The sequence below is a fragment of the Aethalodelphis obliquidens genome, unplaced genomic scaffold (assembly GCF_003676395.1).
Source record: "Aethalodelphis obliquidens isolate GAN/ISIS:26980383/991018 unplaced genomic scaffold, ASM367639v1 scaffold22, whole genome shotgun sequence".
Classification (NCBI taxonomy): Eukaryota; Metazoa; Chordata; class Mammalia; order Artiodactyla; family Delphinidae; genus Aethalodelphis; species Aethalodelphis obliquidens.
The window spans coordinates 11,426,657-11,443,142 of NW_020837966.1; the positions used below are offsets into that span (position 1 = coordinate 11,426,657).

The following is a 16,486-nucleotide window of genomic DNA, read 5'->3' on the forward strand; positions in this document are numbered from 1 at the left end:
GGGGAAAATAACTTTCAGGGAGTCCTTGCAAGAGCCATTTAACACTGAATTCAAGGGGAAAACTCACTTGTACTAGCTTTAAAATGCCTTTCCCTTCCCTGAAGTAAGGGCTATCAAACTACTCTTTTTTTATTGAAAATGAATTCTTCCAAGCTGAAAAAGTATCTCCTGTGTCAGACCTTCTAGATCCTAAGCAAAGCACAAAGCAGCCAGGAGACAAACAGATGGACTGAGGGGAAGAATATCTCAGCCCTGCATTTGTGACTCTCCTCTTTCCCCACATGGAAGTCGGCAGAGGTCTGTGGTTAAATGCATGGGCTCTTAAGTCGGCAAAACCAGATTTGAATCCTGGCTTTAATGCTATGCAGCTGTACAATTTTAGGTAAGTTTGCCTTTTCTGAGTCTCAGTTTCCTTGGTGGCAAAATAGGAATAAGAATTTGTACCATACACTGCTGTAGGGAGAACCAAATTAAGTAACATCTCTAAAGGGGTTAGCACAGAGCCAGGCACATTGTTAATTATCAATAAGTGGCAGCTGATGGTAGTAGTTAAGGCAGCCATCAGAACAGTAGTAGAAGAATATCCTATATGCCTCTATGCGAGAGTCCATACCCAATAGTTTCTTGCGAAGTGCTGAGCAGAGCATGGCTCCTTTCTGTAGACTTCTTGTTTAATGGAAGTTGTGTGTCAAGCTTCTGCCACTTTAGAGATCCTTTAAGCAAAATATTCTTCCTAATAAAGGGACAAGCAGTGAACAGCTGTGAGCATGGCCTTGGCTGTCTAGATGAAAGAACTCAACTCCTTATACAGCGTACTGCCAAGTTTCAGGATAATTCGTGGCTCAGCCAAACCCAAAAGGAAGGCGGTAAACGGCAGAACCTAAGACTAGAACAATACCGTGAACATTTAGAAAGCCTGATCCGAAGGAGGTCAGAACTGGTGTTATGCCTTGAGTTTGAGGAAAAGGGCCTATTTCAAATTTTAAAATATTCTCATCTCTTACAAAATGCCTCCTGACCTCTGTCCTGTGATTTTTAACTCAAGGTGTAAGGGGGAGTCTATAGGTGGCTGAAAAAAGACGAGTCACATTATTTTTATCTTGACGAGCAAAAGGCATTTCAGAATAAGTGCCGGAAAGTTTTTGTTACATTTGTGTAGTCAAAACCCTGTAACAGGCTAGGCTAGTTTTAGGCTTTGGTAACAACCACCAAATCTCAGTGGTTGAACACGTAAGAATGTATTTCTCGATGACTCAAAATCTGCTGTAGATCAAGCACTCCCTCGGCTGCTGTACTGCATGCAATGACTCAGAGGTCTTATGTTCCCACCTCTCAAACCTGGGCTCCACACTCCTCAGGGAAAGGGAAGAGGCTCCACGAGAACACAGGGAGGTTTTACTGCTTGAGCCTGGAAGGGACATGGGTCCTTGAAAGTTGGGCTCCCTGAGAAGACTCATAGATGGTGATTAACATGCAGGAGGATTAATAAAATATATAGGTTGCAAAAAAAAAAAAAAAAAAACCACGCAGGAGGTTTATTAGGGAATACTTCGGGGACCGATATTTTTGGAAGTGAAGGGAAGAAGCAAAGTTGGAAAGAGAGAGTAGTTGGGCTATGACACAGTCTCAACAAAGGCCTCATCCAACCCCACAATAACTCTGAATTTGGAATAGTCCTTCATGGTTGTCCCCTTTGGAAAAAGGATGGGGCTGAGATTTCTATCCCTAAGCCTCTTAGACATTGCATGTGGGCTGCCTCAGAAGGAGTGTGATACTTTCGGAAAGACGCCTCTCTTCAAACAAGGCCATCCTCTAAGTCTAAGAGGTGAATACTGTTACTTAATCTTCCTAAAAGGTAGGAAAACAGACCTTTCTGTTTGAAGGGGAAGATCTGGGATGCACAGCACAGCACACCTGTACCAAGTGGGATGAGTAAGGGAGAAACATAAAAGACAAAATCAGAGAGAGAATATTACATAAAATTATTTTTGGCAACTTGAAACAAAAAACAGACAACAGTCACTTAACTGAATATAGGTGTATTTTTATCACATTAGAAAAAATCTAGAGGTATGGGGTTCAAGGTGGTATCACATTCTGTGCTATCAGGGCCTCAAGATACCTTTACCTTTTGCTTCTCTATATTGAGCATGTAGGCTTTATCCTCATGGTCATGAAATAGTCACTCTCCCTATGGGTATTCCATTCCTAATCAAGGCAGGAAGAAGATAGGCGAAGGGTAAAAGAGCCATGCATGCTGAATTTGTCCTTTTCGGAAATGATGGGGAACAAAAGCTTTCCCAGAAGGACCTCACCAGAAGTCTTCCCCTCATACTTCCTTAGCTAGAAATGGGTTGTCTGGCTACTCCTAACTCACATGAATCCAGGGAGTTGAGAGTTTATGACTGAGCTCATGCTGTCACTCACAGCATCAGATTTCTGCTCACAAGAAAGAAGAGAACATTGATACAGTATTGGATAGTCAACCAGCACTGCCTGCCACAGGCAGGCAGACACCAGATCATGTAGGACCTTGGCATCCACAGGAAGGAGTTTGGATTTTATTCTAAATGTGACGGGTGGCCATCGAAGGGTTTGAAGGAGGAGAGTGCATGACTGAATTGACTCAGGCAGTTGGATGCAGAATGGGTTATAGAGAGGAAGGGAGGGAGAGGGGAGGCCATATAGGAGGCTGTTGTCTTAGGTCACCAGGGAGATGAGATGGCTCAGGTGACAGGGGCAGCAGTGCACAGGGCGTTTATGAAGACTCTCCAAACTTGAACGTGTAACTGCCATCTTGGCCAGATAAACCCATTCTGCTTAGACTCCTCCTACCATGAGGGGAGAGAGGCTCCTGAGAGGTAAACACGGTCTCAATTTGATCAGTCCCTTTAACAGAGCCTGCGGTCTTGGAGCTGAAAGCCAGCCTTCCCTCTAGGAAGATAAGGTATCATTACCTTCATTTTATAGATGAGATAGTTGCACCTGCGAGCGACCATACCACCTCTTTAACTTATGGTTAAAGGCAATTACTTGAATTTGTTTCTGAATCTGACATTTGTGACACTTTGCTGAGTATTACATTTGTTTCTTTCCTCTATCTTTCTCCTTAGTTTCATTTCTCCTTTATTTATTTTCCCCTCATATGCTCTTAAGATTTCCAGATCTCCCCTTCAATACCTTTTTATGGGTTAAACCCGGACTGAAGATATGTATAAACAGCAAAGAGGAGAGGACTCCCTGGTAGTCTTATAAGTATAGAAAAAAAATTGTTTCTGGAAGTTTTGTCTGCAAATAAACAAACACAGGCCATCTGGCACCACCAAGCGGCTACTCCAGGAGTTGCATAGGAAAAAGTAAAACTTGTTTTTGCTTCCCGCCCGCCTGAGACACCAGACACCAGCAAATAGCTTGACTGCATACATCCTGGAGTGATGTTATTTCATGAGCTTCTCTGAACCCTGGGATTCTCTCATGTAGATTTGGAGGAGAGTAAATAGTCTTTATAAGATGGAGGAAAGGATCATTGCTTTAGATCTTTCTTTGACTTGAAATATTCTTATCTCCATATATTCTGAATCCCAGAGTTTCCCAATTTATCCAAGGTCCTTTAGCTGGTAGGCAGGAAAACTGGGACTTGATCACTTCTCCCTGGCTCTTTGTCCAGTGTTCTCACAACTATGGTATCATAAATCACTGTTATATATAGACAACAGTGGCCAGAAGAAATCATGCACTTTTAGTTAGAAAATCAGTCTTGACGATCAGTGAGGGATAAAGATTGGGACTTCTCTGACTCTGATCCCTGTATCATTTACTGGCATTCTTTAGTAATTAGTAACCTCCACATGATAGGAACTCATCAAATGTATTTTGAATGAAAGGATGAATGAGTTTCTTTTCCATTCAGTGTAGCTGGAGTGCAAACAAACAATGTCCCAAGCCATTCTACAAGTGATCGTGTACCCAGAATATTATTTAACTCCTTTCCCATTGGGCTTGTCTCACAGGCGTTTCCTCGACATAGGACAACAACTACGGATATATGATGATTACAATGTTTGATTCAAGCAATCAGTAATAAGCTTTCTACATCAGTCTAGTCCCTCAAATTACTAGGTTGTTGGATGATGCCAACCGATGCTGCAAAAAATATGTCTGAACAGTTCTATAAGTGTGGGGACAGCCATCAGAATCCTGTCATTATTCAGTAGCCTAACTTTTGAGAAAGGCTTTTCAATAATTGGCAGGAGATACAGTAATGGGACCTTAGCTGTGAAAACTTAATACTCACTCTCAGTCCTGGCCTAATCCTAACAGTGACCCCCAATGGGTCTTATATGATTGAATCATCTCTTCTTTTAACTTCAGAGCCTTTATCTTCCTTCAAAGAAAATTCTGCTGAAGTTGTACTTACAGCTCTTTCTCCTATGCCTATGTCTGTTTAGAATTCTCCACTTTCATTATCTCAGAAAACAGCGTAGTATGGTAGACATTTGGAACCAAAGAGCTCTGGATTTGAATCCTGGTATTGGCACCTTATGGATTTATGGTCTTGGGCACAAACCTCAACCTCCCTGACTTACAGTTTCATCAACTACAAATTAAGGGTATTCATACACTGAAAGATTTACTGAGCACAGCATCTGATGTATACACACACACACATTATATACTAAATAAATGGGTGCAATTCAATCATTATTACCATTGTTATCATTAAGGTAATTTCCATCCAAAACAGTTATCTACAAATTTACTTTTTTGAAATTTGGCCTGGGTATGTAAGGTCATTAGGATGAGTGTGTCTCTTCTGTGTGCAGATATTCTAGGTCAGATAAAAGATCAAATGAGGGTATTTTCCCCTCAGCACTATCATGTAACAGGGGAACTAATTAGCTTCCATTCGCCATCTCTTGGGCCACCTTTCTGTGTTGTGCACAGTTGTAATTTTTCCACAGTATGGAAGTTTAAACTGTATTAATAGGGAAAATCTGCATGGATGTGTGACGATATCAAAAATATCAGTTGTACTTTTAGTATCTGTTTTTTGGAGAATGTACATTAAGTTCAAGTACCTATGCATTCAGTAGAGTTTTCACTTAAGTTAGTTCAAGTTAATTAAATTCATAACTAATCACGACAGCATCTATATGCTTTTGTAAATCAGTCATATGTTTACCATTAGGATGTACTGATTGCGTCTCGAGTCATTGCTTACTGAGTACATGAGTTCTCAGATCCTTTGTGGTAATGCCAAGGTCTTCTATGGGTCCCTGGCCCCTGGAAGGGCCTCCCTGATCTGGTCTAGACCTCTCATTTTTTAGTCAAAGCTACTGTGGATTAGAGGTGTGAAATGGTTCACCCACAGTCATATGTTTGGTCCATTTCAGAACAAGAAATTGGACCCATGTATCTAGAGGCTTTATCATATACTGATTCTGCCACACTAAAGTTTCCCAAACTTCAATCCCTCTTGTATAACACCTTCAAAATTCTTCCCATATCTGTCTATCTCTATGAATACTATTCACTTAATACTTTTGTTCAAATCAAATTTGTTTGCTCACTCCTTAAAACCCAGACTTGTCCTAAGAGCTATCCATAAAAACCACTGACTTTTAGATGCTAGGTTTCCCCCCCAAAACTCATTTAATTATTATGCAATTATTAACATTTCTCTATAAAAATGTATTCATGTACCATCTTGCATCATCTCAGACACCACCTGTGGTACATGGACCACGCAGTATATACCCAGGCCAATCCTTGGAGTAGGAATTTCAGTGTTTCTCTTTCCTACCAGTGCTTTTCTTTTCCCTCTTGCACATCTCAGTGAGCACTCTGGATAATCTTGTAAAGATGGAGCTTTAAACTCTTGTGAATTGAGGCACATACCCAATTGATGCCCCAAAAATGTAATTTAAGCTATATCTGAAATAACACCTGTCTCTAATGTAAATATGCACTGCAATTCTAGGTTCTGGTCATTTAATATATTTGCTATTTATTCTTTCTGTTTTCAGAGATTCTGAAGGAAGGATCTGGTCTGCTACAGTAAATAGAGCATGAAAATCAGGTCTGGCTTGAATTTTATCCTAGACATTAACCCTATCTCAGCTTTTGCAGGCTATTCTTACTGGCTGAGTTGTGGCCAATAATTAACTTTTCCCCCTGCTAAAAACACGTTAACCTTAAAGAGAAGATAGATACACATCATGTTTCAATTTTAAATGGTTCTGCACCATGGGATACATTTCTCTCTGTGTTGCCATCCTAGGGGCTGTATGTAAATTGAGCATGGGATAACAGAGTGGTGAAGTGCAGGCACTTGTACTTTGCCTGCCTGGATTTAAGTAACAACTCATCTAGTTTTTTTTATATTAATTCCTTAGTCCATGTCAGTCTCAGTTTCATCATCTGTAAAATGGGGATAATAATAGCAACTACCTCATAAGGTTATGAGGGATAAATAAGATCTGATGGATTAACCTCTTAGCCTATTGCTTGACACTTACCAGGAGCTTGGCAAAATTAGTTTTTATTATAATAGTAAGGCTGGTTTACACCTTGGAAATTTAGGGTTTTATATAAGTGGGATGCTCAGGAGATACCATTTTAAAGGGCATGAAATGACCGGTGGTTTCCCATTAAAAAGGGGAAAATGTTAGGTTACTGCCTATTGACTCCTTCTTATACCCCAATTAAATTCTTAAATCTTCCATCTCAGGAAACCACTCCCATCACAACAAAGAAGTAACACTATTGCTACTTCCTCATGGGGATAATACCATAATACCATTGTTGGGCTGGACAAATACTAGTACCTAGATTGAAAGTGGTCAACATCCTTCTAAGAAAAGGTCATTTTTTCTTTTAGCAGCTCTTGGGGGTGAGAACGATGCCCAAAAAAAGCACGTGGCTTCACCAGACACTAAGGCATTCAGGGAAGCAAATGCCTCATGTCAGAAAAGAAAGAAAAAAAAGAGAAAGAGAGAGAGAGAGAAAGTGTAACCCTTTTGCACAGATTTCTTTATCAAAGCCAAGACAACTTAAAATATAAACTGGCTGATCTACTGGAACATTTATACCCATTTTTCCCTTATTTGACAATGCTCACTTGCTATTGTTCTTTTAAATCCTAATTCATTTTGTCCTTACTTGGAAGCAATGTTTCCACCATCTAGAAACAACAACAATAAAGCCATGCGCACAAGATCAAAAGACAGAAATCAAAGAGTTTTAACTCAGAACTGGTATAATCCAGCAGAAAAAGAGAAAAAGAGAAGTGGGGAGCTTCATCTACAGAGGAGACACCAGATTTATAAAGTCATTAAGCATGGTTACTTCATACAGCTCTCAAGTCTGTTTCAAATGAATATTTCAGGTACTGACTCTCATTAGAACTGTAGCTAAAGGAACTAAAATGTGATAATGCAGCATTCCTTTCTCCATCCCCAGCACTCCCAAAATTATCTAAATTTTTTATAAGATGGTTTATGGAACATGATGTTGAATTGATGGTCAGGCCAGCGGGGGTCTATCCTCAACTTCACTACTAACTGTAGAGGCCTTGAGCTAGTTTATTCCTGGGGTTCATGTCTCTCATCTGTAAAACAGAGAAGGTATTATCACTAACATCCTATAATTCCATCACCCAGAACGACAGTGTGTTAGCAACTGAGGAAATATTTTAATCTGAGCAAGTCATTTGATTAAACTAGAAAAAAACAAAGGGGGAATAAGTTTTCCAAAGAATGCTTTTTCTTTCAACATTTCCATGTGGGAAAAAATCCACATTAAAAAAAAGTTTTAAACCCTCTGATTCTCAAAACAACAAACAAAAAACACCCCAAAACAACAACAACCAAAAAATCGCACAATTTAAACAAGTTTTGTTCAAAACTCAGAATTCTGATATACTACCCTCTAGTGGAGACTGGAAGCAACGTTGCTAATTCCATCTGAAAGTACATTCAGACCTTTTGTTCACAGGACAGGAGTAGGGGGAGTTTTGTTTAAATTGTAATCATTTACAGTCCTCAAAGTGTAATCCAAAGATCTGGGCCCTCAGAATCAACCCAGCTTGCCAGAGCTCACTCAAGAGCAACTCAACCAGGCTCTTTGAGGGTAGGGTCTAGGGGTCAGCACAGTTAATGGAGAACTCAGCTAATTCCTAAACCCACTGGAATTTAAAAACCAATGTCCTAGCTCCCTGAGAGGCATGGTATGAATGTGAGCATTATCATAAATCTAGTGTGTAGTTAGGAGGCAAATCTCTAAACCCTGAGGAGAGGTACAAAGTTAAATTCTCTTTTCTTCATCTCAAGAAGTGGAAAATAAATAAAACATCAGTTCCCTGGCAACTCCAAGATAAGGATCATGTTCCTTTGCACAGCACACAAGGTGCTTCACGGTCCACACGCTACATCCCAGCCACCAGGCCCTGGTGCTTCTATTACTCTTTGCCTCTGCCCCATATTGATACTATTGCCACCATTAAATTCCACCTAGAAATCTATGCAATTGATTCTGCATATTTAAACGTTATTCACTCTATATGGAATATGCCTTCCTCCAACTTAAATTTGATTGGAAATATCATTCCATTTTTATTTATCATTAATGAAACTGAAAAGGATAATGCTACACAAAATTGAGATCAACGGCAGAAGCATCAAGAGTTGTTCTGCAGGCTGCATTTATTCTATCCCATTTCCATACGCCACTGTTTCCAAGTGTTTGCTGTGCAGAGACAGCCTATAGCAATGTTGCCAATGGCCACGGCCATTCCCCTTTCCAATCACATGGCTGACCTCAAGCCCCCTTCTTCTTTACTTGAGTTTAGAAATACTTGAGCAATAGACCCAGGGCAAGTATAAATAAAGATCAAAATGTCAACTTTATTTCTGACAAAAGCTTGGTTGGAGACTGCGGCTAGACCTTTGGGTACCACTGGAGGGAAGGTTTAGGACTACAGAACAGGCATCCTAACCAAGAACTTCTGCCCTGCATTGTTTTGGGGTCAAGATGGAAGAAAAGGAATCGTATTCTGATGTTGTAGTCTTTTAGCAGTTTAGCTCTCCCCAATTTATAAAATGAACAAAGGGCTGCCTCTAAGAAGGCCCAGCTCTATAGAAACTCTGGAGCTGCCCCTCTGCAGAACTGTTAAATGAGAAAAGTCGACTTTCTAAGCTCTGAAATTTATTTTTCAATATCTATTGAAATGATAACTTGCCTGTAAGCAGAGTTCTTGTTAACTGAGTGCAGTATGTTCTGCTCTGGGCCAAGTGGCCTGTGCTGATTGCTTGTTTCTCATAAAAGATGTTTTGTACATGTTACAGGCGACAGTTAAATGCAGTAGTAAAAATTTCAATTATTAATGTGATACTGAAAAGCTACTTCTTTTCTTAACAAAGTTTTTCTTGATGTAATTGTAGGTTCACATGTAACTGTAAGAAATAATATAGAGGTCCTTGCAGCATCAGGCAGGACACCGCCGAGGCGGACTCAATGGTGAGTGTTCCCACTGGGCCATCACCCATGGATCACCACCTAGAACCGCGGTGCCGCGGCGGCACCGCGGCACCGCACACATGTATAATCTGCAGCCTCCAAACCCAGGGTTAGACGGCACCGCTGCGGGCGAACTGCTCAGTGCTCAGGAATGACTGAGGCTGATGTAAATCCGAAGGCCTACCCTCTTGCAGATGCCCACCTCACCAAGAAACTGTTGGACCTCGTTCAGCAGTCATGTAACTACAAGCGGCTTCGAAAAGGAGCCAATGAGGCCACAAAAACCCTCAACAGAGGCATCTCTGAGTTCATTGTGATGGCTGCAGACGCCGAGCCCCTGGAGATCATCCTGCACCTCCCACTGCTGTGTGAGAACAAGAATATGCCCTACGTGTTTGTGCGCTCCAAGCAGGCCCTGGGGCGAGCCTGTGGGGCCTCCAGGCCTGTCATCGCCTGTTCTGTCACCATCAAAGAAAGCTCACAACTGAAGCAGCAGATCCAATCCATCCAACAGTCCATTGAAAGGCTCTTAGTCTAAACAGGTGGCCTCTGCCACACTCCCTGCTGCTGACTGCTACCCCAGGGGTTATGTATCGTTTGTCTGTTAGCATATAGTATTTCCAGCTACCTTCTATTGTTATAAAATATTTTAGTGCTCAATTTGGTTTTTGTATTTTTGTATTGTTTTTGTCTTGTTTTTAGGTTGTCATCTCCTTCCCAGCCTCTCCTGTAATCTCCACTTCCACTCTCTCTCTGCCACCTTATCCTCCCTTTTGGAAAATGCATGCCCAGAACAGGTGGAAGCAGGGTGGGTGACACCATTCAAAGGCAGGGAAGAGCCAAGGTAGAGATTTGGTTCCAGCTTTCAGGTGCCACCTTCCTACTGTGCAGGGCATGATGGAAGTAAACACTGTCCACTTTGTATCCCTTGTGCCCAGCATACAGGATCGTGTTTGAACAATCAAGGGGTTTCCTTTGCTCTCTAGGACATTACGTATCATTTGGGGAGGAAGCATGTATTCTGTGAGGTTGTTGGGTGTATGTCCCAAGAGTCAGTTTCTGATGTACCCCTGCTGTTTGCTTTTGGTAATATATTTCCCGCCAACTCCCACCTATGCCTCTGAGGGTGGCAGGGCAGCAACATACCAAAGAGATACGCTGCAAAATTCCAGAGGCGCCTTGGTGAGTGAGACATGGGACAGTTGACCTAGGTCTTGAAGGTGTGGCAAGAGGTTCTGGAATGGAGGATTCTGGGCCAGTCATGGAGAACTGGAAGCTACAGCAAAGATGATGGAATTCAAGGGAACATCCTTGCTTTGGTGAATGGAGATTTCTTCAGTAGACACTTGGTACCAGCTCTGAGAGCCCTTACCCCTTGCCTATTTCCTGCCATGATGTGGGTCAGATGTATGTATTCTCTATCACATCAGAAGGACAGTGCTACTGTGTCATTCTTGTGAGCATCCTAATACAGAACACATACATTCGTAAAATAAAAAAAAAAAAAGAAAGAATACAGAGAGATCCTTATACACTTTGCCTTATTTTTTCAGTCTATTTTCTCTCTTATGCAGATTGGGTGAATTCTACTGTGTCCTCAAGATCACCACTTTTATCCTCTGTCATCTCCACTCTACTCTTGATCCCATCCACTGAGTGATTCATTGGTGATGTTGTATTTTTGAGTTCTATAATTTCCATTTTTTTTTTTAAGATAATTAATTTTATTTCCTTGCTGAAACTTTCTATTTTTCCATTTGTTTCAAGAGACTTTATAATTGATTGCTGAATCATTTTTATGATGACTGCTCTAAAATTCTGGTCAGGTAATTCCAACATCTGATTTACATCTGTGGATGTTGCCATCCGTTGGCTGTCTTCTGCCTTTCGAGTTGTGATTTTCTTGGTTCTTGGTGTGACATGATTTCAAGTTGTATTGTGGACATTTTGCCTATTATGTTAGGAGACTCTAGGTCCTATCTAAACCTTCCATTTTAACAGGCAGTCACCTGTTTAGATTTCACTTATAGATCTTGGCCTACTTTGTGGGCTGTGGTTTCAACGGCAGTTTAATTTTCAGAGCCTTTGTGGTATTTTTTTGGTCTGCTTGGTTTATGCCTGATGTTGCAAGCATGACTCCTTTTCCATTTGGGAGAATGGGAGAAGAATGACCCTATCTGGGCTGCCTTCTCTTGTTCGGTCAGGGATTGGGATATGATGGGTCCAGGCCATCTGCCCCTGTTGGGGGACACCCTGCCACTATTTTATTCCTTAAGTCCTGAGGAGACCTTCTCACCTTCCTCTTACACCCTTTCAGCATTCTCCTTGGTTGTCTCTTGTGTGGTTTCCAGGGTTTATATTTCTGTGGAGTGGGGAGGAGCAGGGAGAAATTCATCTACGCCATCTTGCTCTGACCCGAAGTCACTCTATTTTATTTTAAGGAAGGAAAAAACTCAACTGAAACAAATAATTTACATCATTTTTTCTGTGAGTCAGTTTCCATCTGCCATAGGGAAGAGGCAACATTAATTAGCCTTATTGGTTTTGCCCCTTTTTCTCCTCAGCAGTTCCTTCTTTTTCCACTCTCCACCTCCCCTTACTTGCCCCCCCTTTAACCCTCCCATCTATGGAGGTATAATTTTGGAATGATTTTTAAACAGGAGAAACCAGTGGCAGGGAATGCAGAAACACAAAACAAAACAGCTTCCATGTTAGGTTAAACACAAAGGCAGCTATAAAACAGGGAGCCATGGGGCTTCCCTGGTGGCGCAGTGGTTGGGAGTCTGCCTGCCGATGCAGGGGACACGAGTTTGTGCCCCGGTCCGGGAAGATCCCACATGCCGCGGAGTGGCTGGGCCCATGAGCCATGGCCGCTGAGCCTGCGCGTCCAGAGCCTGTGCTCCGCCACGGGAGAGGCCACAACAGTGAGAGGCCCGTGTACCGCAAAGGAAAAAAACAAAAAACAGGGAGCTTTAGGTACCAGTGGTTTTGTAGTACTATTAAATGAATTCTGTGATTTCCAATAAGAAGAGATCTGACATTCATTCACTTAATTTTACTGATTGATGGAGCTTATATGTTTCAACATTCTTAGAGGTTATTTGTATTTCATAGGGATCAAAGTGAAACAAAACAGAGCCCTAAAGGCATAATTTCAGACAGCAAAGAAGTGAGGATATTATTTCCTAATAGTGAGTTTTGAAGTGTGGTAGAGGATAATTCAGTATATTCGTATCTTGGAGGAAACTATAGTATTTTTAAAGACTGGATTCTAAAATTATCACTGCTTTGTTATGTTTTTAATCATAATAGTTCATTTACTTTGAACTTTCAAAAAGTTTAGAGTTAAGATTTTTAGGTGTGATCAAAACCAAGATTGAGCAATATTGTTTTAGAGAATGAAGGGAAACAAACTCTGTCTTCCTATGGAACTGACCACTAATTAGGCCGTAAGGTGCAGGCTCTTGTCCGTTGAGTGTAAGTTGTAGTGTGTGTTTTCCAGCTCTCTCTATAGATGTGGACTCAATATCTGTCTTTGCTGACATTTTCATCTAATACTCTGGCACTGGTCCTTCAAATCCACCTTCCCTCCCCCTTGACTGGGAAAGTGTGACTGGTGTTATGTAGCCATCTTACCGTTGTCAAGCAACGGTTTAATGCTTAAAAGACTTAGGAGATAGACTATGAGATGGACTTAGGTCCTTGACAATCTCATTTCTTTCTTTTTATCCCTATTGGGCTAAGGAGATTCAGTTTAATTAGGCTGGGGTTATATGTGAGATGGGGCAGGTGTCTGATCTTCTGCATCTCTTTTACTCCTTTATATCTTATTCCTCACCCGTCACGAGTTTTGGGTTTTTTTACTATTTTTAAAAAATACAAAATGCATTAAGGCCATAACATACAAATCAATCAATACTGGCAAGAGAAGAATTTACTTATTTAGCAGAATAAAATGTGCAATCTTCTTTACTCTAAAAACTTAGCTGTTTTCTGTTTTTCCCTTTTTTTGTATTAGAAGCATTCATTCCATTTTAACAGAGCACTCACCTCCACTGTCTACACTCTAGGAGAAAAACAAATGCTTTCCCTCACCATGCAGACAATGTTAAAGGCAGTTTTCCCTGCACTTATGGAAAGAGAAAATTTTTCCTGTGACTCATGATCTGTGCTCTGAATGTTTGGTCCCCTGAAGTCTAGAAGGAAAAAAACGAAGAGACACACCTTTTGTGCGGAGCGATAAAGACGGTCTGGAGGTGTGTCTGGAGTGGGGAAATAAGTGAGGTGACTGATAAATACAAGTGATCTGACCCTGGGGCACTCGTTCCAGAGGGCACTGTATCATAACCTGTGACATGCACAGTGAGTGAACCAAAAGGAGGATCACTGTAAAGGACATGTTAAAAGGCCTATGACCTGCGGCGTCTTGGAGTCATTGCCAGTCACCCACATAGCCTTCGTGTGAGAATTTCCCATTATTCATAATGCAGGCCATGCAGCCTGTGCCAGTCGGGACTCCAGTTTGTACTGATAGAAACCCTGTTCACTTCATACCAGCACATCACCAGCTCACTTCCCCACAGCGGTAGCATCTCCCCATGCTGTGAGACTTTATACTGTCCCCATCCAAAGGCTCCCTGTGTGTGCACCTCTAGACAATGCCATGAGACCTCTGAAGACCAAGTTCTAAAGCAGGACAGGGATGAGTATGGCCCCTATTTAGCTCATACATGGTTCAGTCTGAAGACGTGAAAAACATCTAGGCTTTCCATAGGCTGCAAGGTGGTACCAATCACAAGGTTCCACCTTCACTCTTACAGGATAGAGACAGAAACAGTGATAGTGTCGAAGATTGCTTGTACCTCAGCAGGGGCTGGGGTTGGGGGAGGAAAAGGGGATGCAAACACAGGGGGAAAGGAGCCCAGAGACGGGACCTGCCGAACCCCTCCTAAGGCCGACTCTGAAAGACCTGACTTTGCCCAAGAGCTATTTCCCGCTCTCCAAGGTAAGAGATTCCTGATCCTGTTCAGTCGTGGGGCAACCCTGTACTTCAGGGAAGCCTGGACTCATTACCAACCCCAGAGTGAGTCTAATTTGATCTCTGCCATTTGTGGTAACTCTATTTCCCTTGTCAGGGATCGGTTTGAGAACGGGCCTATGACACATTTCTAACCAATTAGAGATGAGGGCTACACCACGAGGACTTCTAGACATTCTTCCTTTCTCTTAAAAAGATACGCCTATGGAAGAACTAAATTCTCTTCTCCCCTTTCCTCCATCTTGATAGATATTCAGGTTGACATGCCTGGAACTGTTACTGTCATCTCGTGACCGTGCGGGGAAAGCCGGAGGTATGAGAAGAATTTGAGCTGCAGCAATAATGAGGTTGAGACACTCAGTTAACCGACTCTGAAATGGCCCTATTTTTAGCTCTTGGATAGATAAGAAAACAAATCTTTCTTATTGTTTAAGCCAATTTTCGTTGAATTTTCTGTTACCTTCAGCCAAAAGCATACCAAATGAATTAATTACCTGATGAGAAAAGAAATCTTTTGCATCATTTCATGGACTTCTTGTGGATTCATGATCAGCAAGGAGTAACAGTATCTTCTTTCTGGTAATGGACTATACCTACACCCCATTCCAGGTGGTTCTGAGATTGCACAGATGACACTCTATGAAAGAATCTTTCTGTAATTTTCAAGCGTTTTTTTCTTTCAGCATGGTCAATATGGGGAATAAAACTGAGGAAAGGATCCCCCGAATTAGACTCTGAATAGATAAAATATTATATAAGAAAGTGAAAGTTAGGTGAACACATATGCAAATTCAAAACCAGAAGATAGAAATACCCATTTTCAGAATTGCAAAGCAAACTCAGAATCAGAGAGGTGGGAAGGGGCTTAGGTGAAAATGTATTAGAGTTTTATGAGAAGCAGATGTAGGCCCTAATAGCTGCATTTGGGGGTTTGGATGCCTGTGCAGAGAAGCTAGTCTAGGACACAGACACTATTTATACAGGGAACTAGAGCTGTGATACCTGCAACAAGCCAGGAGTCACGGGGATGGGCAGACTCCAGCCCCACCAGGTGGGGGAATCAGCAAGGAAGCTTGTTTTACATCCAAGGTTGAATTTAGAGAAAAGTAACCCAAGGAAATTCAAATGCATCACCACGTGAATGAGCAGGTCCAAATTCATGCCATCAGTGTGGAGCAGAAGCTCCTAACTGAGAAATCAACATAAAAATTGACCCAGAATGAGTGAAACCCGTGGACTCTCAGAAGCGGCAAAGCCACCATAACACAACAGGGAAAATACCACAGCTCAGGGAGCCCAGGATGCCAGGGAAGTAAGCCTCAACTGAAGATGAGCTTCCAGTTGAAGATTCAAACCATGGAAGGAAGTGAATCACTGAGAAGGAGAATAGGATGGTGCGACAGAAAGAAAACCTTGTACGAACAAGAAATAATAGAATTATCTAAAAGAAGATTTAAATAAGTATTTTTTAAATGTTTAAATAGGTAAAGAGGAAATAATAAAGATAAAGCAAGCACAAAACAGTATAAAAAGGACAGATTTGAGAAATGGGAAAGGATACAATGGAAATCTTTAAATGACAATCACAAAATTACTGCAATTTTTAAAAATCAATTACCTAGTTGAACAACAGTAAAAATACACACTCAAAAATAATGTATATATTAGAACACAGATCTAAGGAAGTGAACTAGAGTGTGGAAGAGAGAAATAAAAACAAGAGAAGTTGAGGCATGCAAGATAGGAAGATGGAGTCTAATATATGTCCGATAGGAGTTCTAGGATAAAATAAAGTGTATGAGGGAGACCTAATGTTATAAGAGAAAATGGCTGAGAATTTTCCAGAACTGAACAAATAGTCATCTAAGGCATCCTAAGATTTAAAGAGTACCCCAATATCCATATAGGACAGAGACAAGCAAACTCACGTCT

At 41.3% G+C, this 16,486-nt stretch overlaps 1 long non-coding RNA gene and 1 pseudogene across 1 annotated transcript in view; one reads left to right on the top strand and one right to left on the bottom strand.

Annotated features, from left to right (window-relative positions):
* Nucleotides 1-16,486, bottom strand: part of LOC113628061 (uncharacterized) — a 258,987-nt gene that overhangs the window by 216,510 nt on the left and 25,991 nt on the right. The window lies entirely within an intron of this gene.
* Nucleotides 9,595-10,447, top strand: LOC113628060 (NHP2-like protein 1 pseudogene; annotated as a pseudogene).